Source organism: Sapajus apella, unplaced genomic scaffold (assembly GCF_009761245.1).
Source record: "Sapajus apella isolate SASKATOON/1434 unplaced genomic scaffold, GSC_monkey_1.0 scaffold38, whole genome shotgun sequence".
In the NCBI taxonomy this organism is placed as follows: Eukaryota; Metazoa; Chordata; class Mammalia; order Primates; family Cebidae; genus Sapajus; species Sapajus apella.
Window position 1 is genome coordinate 19,708,728 of NW_022436978.1, and position 14,873 is coordinate 19,723,600.

Sequence of the window (14,873 nt, forward strand, 5' to 3'; positions counted from 1 at the left end):
GATTAATGATCAGCACCTGTGACAGGTGCTGTACGGGACTGTAAACTTGGTTTGATTAACAGTCACTGGACGAATAAATATTAGTGACAGTCAGCGGAGAGCAAGTTTGCTCCTTTTCTTCCCTGTTAACAAATCTCACGCATTAAAGTTATTGATATTTCTGTCTGAGACGCTCTATTTTTTGTAGTTACCTGGCAACACTGGCAGTGAGTTTTAATGGATTGTGTTTGTTTCTGTTCTGTTATTTTATTTCAGAACTAAATTGTATTTTGACAAGATGACCTGTAGGGGTTTAAATTCACCAGGTGTGGAAGAAAGACTAAAAAATAACAGGATTCACACTTGGTTTAATTTATGCTCACCTGCTAGTAATGTGTGTGTGTATGTGTGTATACATATCCACATATATACATATATTAATTATACTCATTTACATGTATGTACAATAACGATTAAGGGTTATTTATGCTAAAAAACAGTCACAAACATGTAGAAAATGTCATGTTCGCTTGTTTTTTAGTTTTAATTGCTTCTTTCCCTCTTCTCTGCATTGGATATTTTCCCTGGAAATACTGGCAGTGTGAGTTGCCCCAACCCCATGTCTCAACCCAGAATCGAAGGGACCGTTTTCCTAGGGCAGCTATTCAAAACTTGCTGCCACCTTGATTGTTTCTACCGAATTGACCAGTTTCAAACAGACTGGGCAGGAGGTGATTAGCCTGTTTGAGCCGACTGGTGATTAACCAAGAGTCAGGTTATGTGCACAGACAAGCAAAGTGTAAGTAATGAAAGGAAACCAACTGTCCTTTTTTATTTTAGGTCATAGTCAAAGAAGCTATCTGCCTTAACTGTGGTTCTTTTGCATTTTTGATTTATATAGGGAGCGATTAAGGCTGTGGAATTTTGGAATCCTAAAGACCTAAATTCAAACTGTGGTCCTGCTTAACTAGCTGTGAGTTTGGATAAGTTACTTGTCTGATCTTCTCATTTTTCCAGTGTAAAGTGAGGGCATTTCCAACATGCATTGAAGATTAGGTAAGATAACGTATGTGAAGCACCCTAGCACAGACATGGCCCGATGATTCACAATGTGTGAAATCTGAATAGTCAGATTATTCTCATATTGTTTCATATGATGAATTGCTTTAACACCAATTAATTATCTTTTTTTCTCCACAGACTGCAAAATAACAGGAAAATTAAAAAGCAAAACAAGATTATGCTCACTTATTCCTGAGTAAAAATTAAGATTAGTAATATGTCAGGGTAGTAGATATCCCAAGGTGCTACTCTAAGTTATTCAGATACTTCTCAAAGGCACACAGGTTGCAATTGGTTAAGTGGGGTAAACTTTGTTTTTTTAAATAGAGATGCCAGGACCCACCGCCAGGTACTCCGATTCCATTCCTTTTGGGGAGGCCCTTGCCCATGGGCATGTTTAAAAAGTTCCTGGGCCAGACGCAGCGGCTCATACCTAGTAATCTCAGCACGTTGGGAGGTCGAGGTGAGCAGATCACATAAGGCCAGGAGTTCAAAAACAGCCTGTCCAACACAGCGAAACCCCTTTACTCAAAATACAAAATTAGCTGGGTGCAGTGGCACGCCTGTAGTCCCAGCTACCTTGAGAGACTGGGGCAGGAGAGTCGCTTGAACCTAGGAGGTGGAGGTTGCAGTGAGCCGAGATCACACCACTGCACTCCAGCCTGTGCTACAGAGTAAGACTCTGTCTAAAGAAAAAAAAAAGTTCTTCAGGTGATTATGTGTGTGTCTTCAAACTTTAGAACTGAGGATAAATACGTAAAGTTAGAAATTTGTGTCATGACATTAAAAAGTAAACACTCATTCAGATGATAGAACTACTTCTGTGAAATGGATGAATAAACACTTACATACATTACCTATGGGAGCTTTATAGTTATCTAAAGTTGTTAACGTACCATGATTGAAACACTTTTGTTGTTGTTAGTTAATCCAGTTGAGGAGAAAACCATCTAATAATTCGAACAGTAAGAATGATATTCAGAAACCATCACCTTACTTTATACCACTAATTAGAATTGCAGGGTCAACTGCCTTATCTTGCCGGAAAAAATAAACCCCGTGGTGGTGGCCGAAACATTTCTGTGGCTGACAGATGAACTAGGTGGTGGCAGGGTGACTGGTGATTGTGGCCTGCTCCCAAGTGGACATCCCGCTGCACAGATGGCGACGGGAGTTAAGAGACCAACGATTCCCGCCGTGTGGGACACATACACGTGGATTAAGAATCAGGTAATGGGTGGGCTATGCCTGCTTCTTCCTGCACTTTGTTACCTAAGCTTTGCTCGTCCTTGGTGCATATGAGTCAATGGTTGTGCTAGGGTTCATTGGTCTGTCACTTCCTCGTTGCTGCTTGTGCTCAGACAACACAGGCAACCACATGGAACAGCGTGGAAATTGCTTGTTTGGCTAGAACACTGATATTCCAAATTATGTTACAGTTCCCAGAGAATCATCAAGTTCTGTATCTATATTCCAGAATTCCTGTAGTCCTATAATATCTTAATTTAAATGTTTAATTATTTAAAAGTATTAAATTATACTTTATCAAGTTCGATAAAAACAAAAAAGGTAATCGATCTCTAAACATTTATTTATTTTGAGGTGGGGTCTTACTCCCTCACTCAGTCTGGAGCGCACTGGGGTGATCACGGCTCACTACAGACTCCATATCCCAGGCTCAAGTGGTCCTCTCAGCTCAGCCTCTTAAGTAGCTGGGACTACAGGTGTGCACCACCACACACACCCCTTTTTTTCAATTTTAGTAGAGATGAGGTATCACTATGTTGTCCAGGTGAGTCTCGAACTGAGCTCAAGCAATCCTCCTGCCTCAGTTTCCTAAAGTGCTGCAATTATAAGTGTGAGCCATCACACCCAGCCCACCTCTGAAAATTTAAATAGAAAAAGTCTCACTTGGCACATGGGAATTGGGGATGAGTCAATTGGGAATGCCTGGCTTCATAGGATGGCTTGACCCTGTGATGGAGTTTTCTCTGGTCCAGAGCAAGCATGGGCAAACTATTACCAGTGGGATAATCTGGCTTGCCCTCTGTTGTTGTAAGGCTTTGCAAGTTAAGAAAGGTTTTTAAGTGGTTAAAAAAATAAGGTAAAAATATTTTGCAATATAAAAATGATATGAAATTCCTGGGCGCAGCGGCTCACGTCTGTAATCCCAGCACTTTAGGAGGCTGAGGCGGGCAGATAACGAGATCAAGAGATCAAGACCATCCTGGCCAACATGGTGAAAACCTGTTCCTACTAAAAATACAAAAATTAGCCGAGCGTGGTGACACTGTAATCCCAGTTACTTGGGAGGCTGAGGCAGGAGAATGGCTTGAACCAGGGAGGCGGAGGTTGCAGTTACCTGAGATCGCGCCACTGCACTCCAGCCTGGGTGTCAGAGCAAGACTCTGTCTTGGAAAAACAAAATTATATGAAATCCAAATGTCAGCGTTCATGTGTAGCTGAATCAGGACACGGCCATACTCATCTATTTCCATATTGTCTGTGGCTGCTTTTGCACCAGAATGGCAGAGCTGAGTAGTTGCAACAAACACCATCTATTCTACAAAGCCTCAAATATTTACGATTTGGTCTTTTCCTGAAAATTTTTGCTTGTTCCTGCTCAAGAGTAGTGTTTCTCAAATTTTGGAAATGCCTGAGACAAGTACATACAAATTGTCCGGGATCTTGTCCGAATATAAATTCTTGATTTAGGAGGTCTATTCTGCATTTCCAACATGCTACCTGCGATACTCATGCTGCTGGCCTGAGGACCACACTTAGAGAAGGGAGGCGTTACACTGTGACCTCATCATAAACACGCAAAGCCTAATGTCAGCCTGATCAAGAGCAGATCTTTTAGGAATGAACTCACATTAATTACGTGCACAAGGTTGATGCAGAAGCCTAAAAATGTAATTTATTAGCCCATCAATGAGAAATACAATAGGAACATTCTGTTCCTATAGACATGGTGCTTGATAGGCTGAATTAGGCAGATTATTTTATCTCCCTCTGTCGCCCAGGCTGGAGTGCAATGGTGTGATCTTGGCTCACGGCAATTTCTGCCTCCCAGTTCAAGCAATTCTCCTGCTTCGGTCTCTCAAGCAGCTAGGATTACAGGCATGTGCCACCACACCTGGCTAATTTTGTATTTTTAGTAGAGATGTGGTTTCACCATGTTGGTCAGGCTTGTGATCTTCGGCCTCAAACCCCTGACCTTCAGCCGCCCAAAGTGCTGGGTTTACAGGCGTGAGTCACTTGGTCCTCTGTGGGTCAATTTTGAGTGAAAATTCTAAGAGTCCTGCTCTAGCCACGCTAGCCAGAGAGAGCTGTCTGTGATTGCAGGAACTGGATTCCACTTCTAATTTACATCACATAGTGATTCCCTAGTTGTGGTTTACTGTTTGTTATTATTCCATGAAATTATGCCATGGCATTTTAAAAGACTTCCCTGCAAATTTCATTTTAAGTATGTCATAACTCTAAAATCAAGAGTAGTAGCATTGTGAGAGAACTGGACCTGTGTCCCAGTATTGATCACTGTGAGACCATGACCAAATCAGTGTCCTCATCAATAAAACGTAGAGGAGAGATTCAGGAAGACAGGATTCCCATGGACCCTTCCAGTTTTTAAAAAAATTTATTTATTATACTTTAAGTTCTGGGGTACATGTGCAAATCAGGCAGGTTTGTTACATAGGTATACGCGTGCCATGGCGGTGGTTTGCTGCATCCATCCCTCGTCATCTACACTAGGTATTTCTCCTAATGCTATCCCTCCCCAATCCCCCCACCCCACTGCCATTCCTCCCCTAGCCTCCTACCCTCCAGGCCCTGGTGTGTGATGTTCCCCTCCCTGTGTCCATGCATTCTCATTGTTCAACACCCACCTATGAGTGAGAACATACGGTGTTTGGTTTTCTGTTCTTGTGTCAGTTTGCTGAGAATGATGGTTTCCAGTTTCATCCATGTCCCTGCAAAGGACATGAACTCATCCCTTTTTATGGCTGCGTAGAATTCCATGGTGTATATGTGCCACATTTTCTTTATCCAGTCTATCATTGATGGGCATTTTGGTTGGTTCCAAGTCTTTGTTGTTGTGAACAGTGCCACAACAAACATATGTGTACATGTGTCTTTATAATGGAATGATTTATAATCCTTTGGGTATATACACAGTAATGGGATTGCCGGGACCCTTCCAGGTTTTAACACTAAATCCAAATAAAATTTTTCTGTAAGATACACATAAAAATGGGGTTCATTTTCTTATTGCCACCCTCCTTGCCTGTGCTGCATATTGTACTTTGGACCCTCATTGACTTTTATGTCTTTTTTTTTCTGGTAATCTTGTTACTTGTTGACAACTCTGTTCTCAATTTTCTTCATTAAAATAAGAACTCATTAAGGCAGACATCTTATTCAATTTCGTACCCCCAGCATTTTACATAAAAAGGCCATCCAAGATATTTAGGTGAATTGAATTAGTGTGGAAATACCCTCAAAACAAATAACTTTGGGATAGAAGAACCTTAAAAGGTTAGGAGGTTGCAACCTTGCACAGTAACGTAGGATTGTGACAAGCCAGTTGACTGGATGTGTGGCAACTCCTGGTATCGTACTGCATTAACTACATTCTGTAAAATCATAAAATAATGATTCCTCTGGAAACCTTGAAAGAGTAGCTTGACTTTGCATTTATTAATGGTTCATGGTATTTCTGATTAAAGCAACTTCTGACAATTCTGTAATTAGATTCAATCTAAAGGATCAAGAAAATTCAATCTAAAGGATCAAGAAAATCAAGAAAATTCAATCTAAAGGAAAAAGAAAATTCTAATTGTGATTAGAATTTTAACATTATTCATGGTTTGTAGAAAGGAAAATGTCCCATCTGGAATAATGTCAATGTCATACCTATATATGCCTTGTTGGATTTAATAAAAATCTTTAAAAATATTTTTTCTCCCCTTAATACATTTCCATTTATGTGCAATGTTTTTGATCAGAAAACTAAAAAGTAGCAGCGGGTGGGAGTGAAGGGAGCCAAATATAGAATTGGTGCCAACAGATGCAAAAGTGCCATGGAAATCTTTGGCCCAGAAATAATAGCTTACCAAAATACACACACACACAGTTGTTGGACTCTTGAACAGATACAAAGCCGTCTGTATAGACAACAGTGCTGTTGGCCAAGAGTCTCGGAGGCCGGCCAACCTCCTATCCAGATGCCACTGCCAGTGAGGAGCCATTTGGCTTCTAGTCCCCTGGCTGCCAACCTTCTCTCCCACTCTCTGGCATGAATTTTTACAGGGGCTGCTGAAGTGAATTAAGACTCTGAAGAGTTCTGTATTAATATGCCACAACAACACAGAACACAGTGCCACAGGAGCCCTTTACGCTATTTGAATGTTTTTACCCATTATTATTTTTTTAGGTGTCAAAGAAACCTGACTTCTAGGTATTTGGCCACAGATAAATGCAATTTTTTTGGAAATTAAGAGCAATATATTTTGATTTCTGCATGGAGCCAACTTTCCTCAACCCAGAAATACCTTGAGAGTTTTTAAAGAGCAAGCAATTGAAAACATACATGCCAAAAAACAAACAAACAAACAAAAAAACTCAAAAGGAAAAAAGGAAACAGAATAATAGATAAGAAAAGACCCTCTGCAGCCAATTAAGCCGACTGGGCTCCTTTCCTCATGGGGGCCCAGTGTGCAAGGGCTGCAAACAGCAGCTTCCTTGGTAGTGTAATGCAGTCTGTTTCTTGTATAGGTTGCTCCAAGGGACCTTGGAGACGGGGCTTTCGGATGTATGTTCCTGTCTGTGACCTTGCACTACCCCAATGTAGGCTCGAAACAGGCATGTGAGATGCCTTTGGAAAGACCAGGGAACTGTGGCCAGGGTCCGCATTAGCCAAATGATCATGCCCATCTGCACCAAGCTGCAGAACAAGGAGCATGTGATTGAGGCCCTGCGCGGGGCCAAGTTCAAGTTCCCTGGCCACTAGAACATCCACCTCTTAAAGACGTAGGGTTTCATCAAGTTCAATGCCGATGAATTTGAAGCCATGGTGGATGAGAAGCGGCTCATCCCAGATGGCTGTGGGGTAAGTACATCCCCGATCGTGGCCTTCTGGACAAGTGGCGGGCCCTGCACTCATGAGCGCTTCCACTGTGCTGCCCTCTCTTAATATTCACCAATAAATTTACTTTCTGTCCAAGAAAAAAAAAAGACCAAGAAGTAAAATGTTTTTTGTGGTGGGGACAGTGAAAGACATTCTTTATATTTCTTCAGCCCTAGCAAAAGTGCACACTGAAAAATCTCCTACTGGTCAGAAGATTGCAATAAGATCACATTTTGTTCAGTGGCAATTGAATAAGTACCAATATATATCCATGATTGTTTGCATGCAACACTAACTTCCAAGAAAAAAAAATTAACACGGGCACTATCTCTTCACCTGTCACCTAATCAAATTCCAATTTCTGACATTGTGAGGTTGCACCTATCAACCCCTGAGCCCCTCCCACCAGGAGAGGCTTCTTTACTGCCTGTTTTTCCCTTCACTCACATCAGTGAGGCTGGGCAGCTGAAGAGATCCTGCTGAAGGAGCTGGCTTCATTTCTGCAGCTACTTTGCAAGAGCAAAGTTTTGAGATTGATCTGATTGAAGGGAGGACTATCAGAGGATGGCATAATATCTGATCATTTTGACGAATTAAGAAAGCTGCCACAGTTAAAATTACATGTTAATTTGCACAAAACAGTAGTTTCTAATTTAAATTTCTTTTAATGTCAGAACTAAACACCAAATTGCTATTGCACGTAAGAAAAAAGGAAAAAACCAAGAGTTCACGCTTATGTTACTTTTTGTGGCTCGGCTAGTTGATTTACACAAACGTAATATTTGAACTGAGGGAATTCTTTTTGTGTACGCCAGAGAGTTTCTCCAGTTTGCTCACAAAAATACAATAAGCTCTTGAGGTTGACTTGTTAGAGTTTCAGTCACAAACTAAGTGATCTTAGCCATATAAGAAGCAATATTTTCCCTGGATACCTTTAGTAGGGCTGCCATATTTACTTGAAGCAACATTAATTGCTCTCAGATCTCTAAGTGTCATTGACATTGATAAATCATCCTTAGAGAGACATGAACAAATGAATCAAATGCTCATCATCACACTCAGAAAAGAAATAATAGACCAGGCAGCCTACTTATGTAACTCTGTGTCACATAAAGATTTCTTGATGAGCCATACAACCTTACCCAGGTATAAATTGTGTGACTAACACATTGAAGAGACAGCTTCATAATAGAAAAGCACGTAGCCGAAGTACATTGTAGAAATATAATATTTCATCTCTTTAAGACATAAAGTCTTTTAGTTTATTAGAGCCAAGTACAACTACTTGTTTGCTACCTCCACATTAACATAGAGAAAATCTTCCGTTTCCCCACTGTGTAAATGTGATGAAATTATTATTAATTACATTGAAGTAATGTTTTTGTAATTAAATTTCTTCAGTAGCATGTAAAATACTTTGCTGTATGGAAAAGTAATAGTCATACAAATATATGGACAACAGTAATATTAGTTGTTAAATTTCTCCTTAGGAATTTTCTAACCCACCAACCTAAAAGAAGCCTGCTGTATTACTCTGTATTGTCTTCTTTTATGATTTTACCTAACCCGGTATTTTAGAAGAGAATGAGGTTTTTTTTTTTTTTTTTTTTTTTTTTTTGAGACAGAGTCTTGCTCTTTGCTCTTTTGCCAGGCGCCAGGCTGGAGTGCAGTGGTGCGATCTCGGCTCACTGCAATCTCTGCCTCCCGGCTTCAAGCAATTCCCCTGCCTCAGCCTCCCTAGTAGTTGGGACTACAAACACGCGCCACCATGCCCAGCTAATTTTTGTATTTTAGTAGAGATGGGGTTTCACCATGTTGGCCAGGGTGGTCTTGATCTCTTGACCTTGTGACCCACCCGCCTCGGCCTCCCAAAGTGCTGGGATTACAGGCGTGAGCCACCGCGCCCGGCCAAGAAAATCAGTTTTTGTTTTCACTACGTAATTCTCTACTTTGTTTTTAAAGATAGGGAATATGATTTCTCTTTTTTTTTGGCAATAGTAACTTCTAAGAAGAGCATCTTTTCTCTCTATGAGCTAAGGAAGGGGACTAAATGGAGATATAGCTGTCCCCTTCCACCAACTGGGGTACGAGGAACAGCAGCAGTGAGCACTCCCTTCTCCCCCTGCCTGTCCCCTTCCACCAACTGGGGTAAGAGGAGCAGCAGTGAGCACTCCCTTCTCCCCCTGCCTGTCCCCTTCCACCAACTGGGGCACGAGGAGCAGCAGCAGTGAGCACTCCCTTCTCCCTCTGCCTTTCCTTTATCTGTCTCTGGGCACCAGCTTTTCCTTTGTCCCGTGGACCATCTGTGTGCCTGCAAACATCTACACAGACACCAGCAGATCCCAGCAATGGCCACAACAGCTGCCTGGTCCTTCCTAACTGAATGAAAACTCAAATTGCCAAGATTGCAAATAGTCTCCTTTTTTTTCCCCCATAGACATATGCTACCTGGAAGCCTTACAATAAATGTCATGTTTTCAGCAGCATTATATAGGCCCTCAGCAATTACTTGTATATGCATTTTTGTGCTTTAATCTGATTACTTATGATGGCATTTTCAAAATTTAAGTCTACAAACACCAATTTTGAGGAAAGTTAACAACTTTACCTAAATTTACTGAACATTTAGTATGTGTTTTACATGCGTTTTCTTATCCAATACTCACAAGTTTTTAAAGTTTTATTAGTTTGATTTCCGTTTTGTGGATGAGAGAGGTGAGGACTAGAGAAGCCACATGGCTCAACAGTTTAACTGGGCAGAATTTGAACCAGGCAATGTGACTCCAGAGCTCATACTCTTAAACAATATAACACAGCTGTTAGGTAAAAAAGCATTTGTTGGGGGACAGAAGTGGTCAATGAATTCGCAAATGAAGACGTAAACCAAATTGAACAAACTTCTTTCCTACAGTGTTTCTCAGAGCATTTAATATACATGCTCATTAACCTTGACTTTCTAAGATGGAATCTAATATGTGATATTTTTCAGATGTATTGATCCTCATAGATCTCTCATGTAATTAATGTTCCCTGAATAGCACTTTGGGAAAGACTGCCTTGGTATGTATTTTTAGAAGCAGAATTGTTGGGTCAACCCAATTACGCTTTCCACTGATTCTTTTTAAAATTATGAATGAGTCACTATTCTTTAGGAAATGAGAATCTCAGAGGTTAATGATCCCCTCAGGGGGTGATGGGAAACTGTAGCTTGACTCAAGAAAATATAGCAGGGGAAATATATGTGAATAACCATATTATAGTCTACACTATTTATATATAACTATATGATAAAATAGAGTAGACAGAGTCGTGTAATTGAGTTGCGAGTTTATTATTATTTTTATTCCTTTTTTTTTTTTAAATTTTGAGACAGGGTCTCACTCTGTCACCCAGGCTGGAGTGTAGTGGCATGATCATGGCTTACTGCAGCCTTGATCTTCTAGGCTCAAGAGATTCTCCCACCTCAGCCTCCCAAGTTGCTGGGACTACAGGTGAATGCCACCATGCCTGGCTAATTTTTTATTTTTTGTAGAGATAGGGGTCTCGCTATGTTGCCCAGGTTGGTCTTGAACTCCTGAGCTCAAATGATCTTTCTGCCTCAGCCTCCCAAAGTGTTGGGATTACAGGCATGAGCCACCATACCCAGTCTTTTCTTTTTCTTTCTATACTCCACTTCTAGGAGAAAGAGCAGAGTAAGAAAAAAAAAACGATGCTAATGCTCAATATTTACAGTGTGCAGAGTACTCTGTTATGTATTGTCTCATTTGTTTCTAACAACACACTTTAGAGGAAATGCAATGTGACCAAAAAGGTTTACTTGCCAGGAAATGGTAGACCTGGGATTCAAACTTGAGGCTCTGACGTCCAGTTTAATTATTCTTTTACAATTCCGGTAGTACTTTCAAAAATTAAATTCCAGGGGTGTCTTTTAATTAAGTAATATTCAAGCCAATGTTTAATACCTCCAAATTTTATGGTCCAAAAAAGCTGCTGATCAGACCAAAGACCCTGGTGCTAAAGGGAGGGGCTCAGCCTCCAAGTGCTTGAGCCTGAGTGTCTGTTTCAAACGCTGGCTCTGCCTCTCACCATTGTCTTAGTACTGGGAAAACAATTTCACCTCTTATTGAGTTACCTTGTCACCAAAAGAAAATGAAATTATATTTAGTAAATTGCACCTGCAAAGACAGACAAATGGCCAACATGTTTTTTTTTTGGTTTAAGCTTTCAGAAAAAGGATTAACATAAGATTTTTCATTAACATTCAGTTAATGAGAAATATTTATCCATAGTGGCTTGTTTCTCCAAACACTTTTATCAATTCGTGTTTAACTTTCTCCAGCAACTTTCCTGATTTATACCTGCTGTGGTTTGAACATTTGTGTTCTCTCCAAAATGCATATGTTGAAACTTAATCACCAGTGTGATTGGGGAAGGTGGGAAGGAATCATTTACTATAGAAACTGGGGTTCTGTGTGTAATGTCAATGTAGTCTTTAGGGCTCAGATGAGGGACTGTAGACTATTTGTGCTGAGTCAAAAGACTCTGTGCCAAGTGCAGGGCCAAGGCATGTGTATAGTCTGGATTTATAGGCAGAAATGACATAAATCATAATCTAAGAAAGTAGAAGTGTCCAGGTCAGCAGCAAAGATTGTATATCAAACACTGGTCAGAATCCAAAGTGATTTCCTCCACTGGCCAAGACTAATCCTTGTTCCTGTGAGATGAGCAATGACACACAAATTTCAGTATGATAAGAGAACCAGAGACCAAGCAAAGAGTTATTTTGTGTTTCAGTTATTCTCTACTCAAAACAGGATGATATCCAACACTCTTTTAGTATAAAAACCATCAGAAAACTAGGAATAGAAGAAAACTTCTGTAACATGAAAGAAGTCATTTACGAAAAACCCACAGCTAACATCATAGTCAATGGTGAAAGGCTGAAAACTTTCCCACTAATATCAGGAAAAAGAGAAGAATGTTCACTTACAGCCCTGCTACTCAACATTGTATTTGAAGTTCTAGCTAGAGTGAATTGATGAGAAAAAGAAATACAAGGCACCCACATTGGAAAAAAATAAGTAAAATTATTTTTATTCACAGATATCATGACTCCATGTACAGAAAATCCCAAATAATGATCAAGAAAACCGCCAGAACTAAGAAACAAATTCAGGAAAGTTACAGAGTACAAGGTCAACTCACACACGCACACACACACACACACACACACAAATTGTGTTTTTACACAAGAGCAATGAACAGTCTGGAGAAGAAATTAAGAAAGCAATTCCATTTACAACAGCATCTAAAAGAATAAAGGAACCAGGAATAAATTTAACCAAGGAGGTAAAAGACTTGGACATTTAAAACTAGAAAACATTTCTGAACTATATTAAAGAAAATCTAAATAAATGGAAAGACATTTCATGTTCATGGAAAGATTTACATTGCTAAGATGTCAATATGACTCAAAGCCATTTACAGATTCAATGTAATTCTTATCAAAATCTTAATAGCTTTTTCTTTTTTTTCTGTTTTTGCAGAAATGGGAAAGCCCATGCTTGCATTCATATGGACTTGCAAGGGGCCCTGAGTTGCTAAGACAATCTCTATTAAAGAAGAACAAAGTTAGAGTACTCACACTTTCTGATTTAAAAACTTACTTTAAAATTTAATTTTCCGATTTAAAAGCTATTGAAATCAAAACGGTATGGTGCTGGCATAAAAATAGGTAAATATATATACAAATGGAATAGAATTGTGAGCCCAGAAGTAACCCAAACATTTATGGCCAATTTATTTTGACAAAGGTACCAAGACCATTTAATGAAGAAAGAATAATCTCTTCAACAGATGGTGCTGGGACAGCTAGATTTCCACATGCAAAAGAATGAAATTTGGCTCCTACTTCATCCTATATACAAAAATTTACTAAAAATAGACCAACAACCTAAATATAAGAACTAAAATGATAAAACTCTTAGAAGAAAACATAGGGATAAATCTTCATGACCTTATTTGTCAATAAATTCTTAGATATGGCACAAAACACATGAGCGACAAAAGAGAAAACAGACAAATTGTACTTCATTCAAGTTAAACACATTTGTGAATCAAAGGACATTATTAAGAAAGTGTAAAGACAACCTATAGAATGGGAGAAAATATTAAATATTTGCCAATCATATATCTGATGAGTTTAATATACAGAATATAGAAAGAACTCCTACAATTCAATAACAAAAAGACAACCCAAGTTAACAAATGGGCAAAGGACTTAAATAGATATTTCTCTAAAGAGAATAAACACACGATCAATAAGCACATGAAAAGATGCCCAACTCATTAGCCATTAGGAGAGTGCAGATACAATTCATCATGAGATACCACTTCACACCTACTGGGATAGCTATAAAACACGCACATACACACTCACACCCCTCCCAGAATATAACAAGTGTTGGCAAGGATGTGGAGAAATTGGAACCCGTGTATATTGCTAGTGGGACTATCAAGTGGTACAGTCACTGTGGAAACAGTTTTTGAGTTCCTCAAAAAGCTAAACACAGAATGATCATGTGACTCAGCAATTCCACCCCTCGTAAAATATCTAGAATAAGCAAATTCACGGAGACAGAAAGTAAAAGAGAGATTACTAGGAAATGAGGGGAAGGGAAATGGGAGGTCACTGCTTAATGGATAACAGAGGTTTTGTCTGGGCTGAAAAAGTTTTGGAAAATAGTGATGACAGTTGCATAACATTGTGAATGTAATTAATGCCAATGAATTGCACACTTAAAATTAGTAAAAATTGTAAATTATATGTTCTATATATTTACCACTATATATTTTTGTACAATAAGAATATAGAAAATATTTGAGCAATATTATTTAGGTAAGCTAAGAGGGCAGGTAAATATCAGAAAAAAATCTGTGTTTTAGGGTCTTACAATTTTAAGATGAGAAAATCTAAATAAATCATTCAGTAAAAAAACCCAAACATTGCTATATACCGTTCAGATACCATCACATGTTTTGAACCCCTGATTTCTTTTTTATTCATCAGTTTAAGCACATCTATAGACTCTGGGTTCTAACAAGTCTGGGCTTGAAAGGAATGTGAGCTACTCTGGCCATTTTTTTTCTTCCTACTGCCTGTGTAATTCTGGAATATTCTGGCCATTTTTGATTAACAGTGACGGCATCTGTTACTTCATTAGTGGGGCTTAATGAACAGGTTCCACTTTGTTATTTAGTTGCAACGTTAAACAGAAAGCTGAGAAACTTTTGGACATAGATTTCCCATAAGAAAGTTATCCTTTCCATGATTTCAGTAATATGAAATTTTTCTTTCTGAGCAAAAAGTGAACATGGAACTTGGCATGACTTCCTTGAGACTATTAACCATCACCATTTATTGTTTTCGTTATTTTTTTTTCAAGAGGGTCTATAAACAGGAGTTTGGTCAAGAGTTTCAGAGTAAATAGTGATGTAGGAAATACGGTTGTCTGGGTCCTAGGGGTTGGAACAAAGGATGTTTGGGGCTGAGACAGGATCGAGGCAGTGGGCCCTGTGTGAGAAATCTGGGCAGCTGGGCAGAACCCAGCTACTGGGTGCCTGAGCAACGGGTCATTTGCTGGGAGAGAGGAGGATGACAAGCAGCAAAGCTAATCATGGTACTCAGTCAATCTTGTGA

The 14,873-nt window shown here is 39.4% G+C and overlaps 1 protein-coding gene and 1 non-coding gene across 4 annotated transcripts in view; one reads left to right on the forward strand and one right to left on the reverse strand.

Moving 5' to 3' along the window:
• LOC116565015 overlaps positions 1 to 14,873 on the reverse strand; it is a 719,225-nt gene that overhangs the window by 175,615 nt on the left and 528,737 nt on the right. The window lies entirely within an intron of this gene.
• On the forward strand, positions 6,715 to 6,850 carry LOC116565081. The gene has a single exon (XR_004275241.1). It is a non-coding gene; the product is annotated as a small nucleolar RNA SNORA70 (small nucleolar RNA).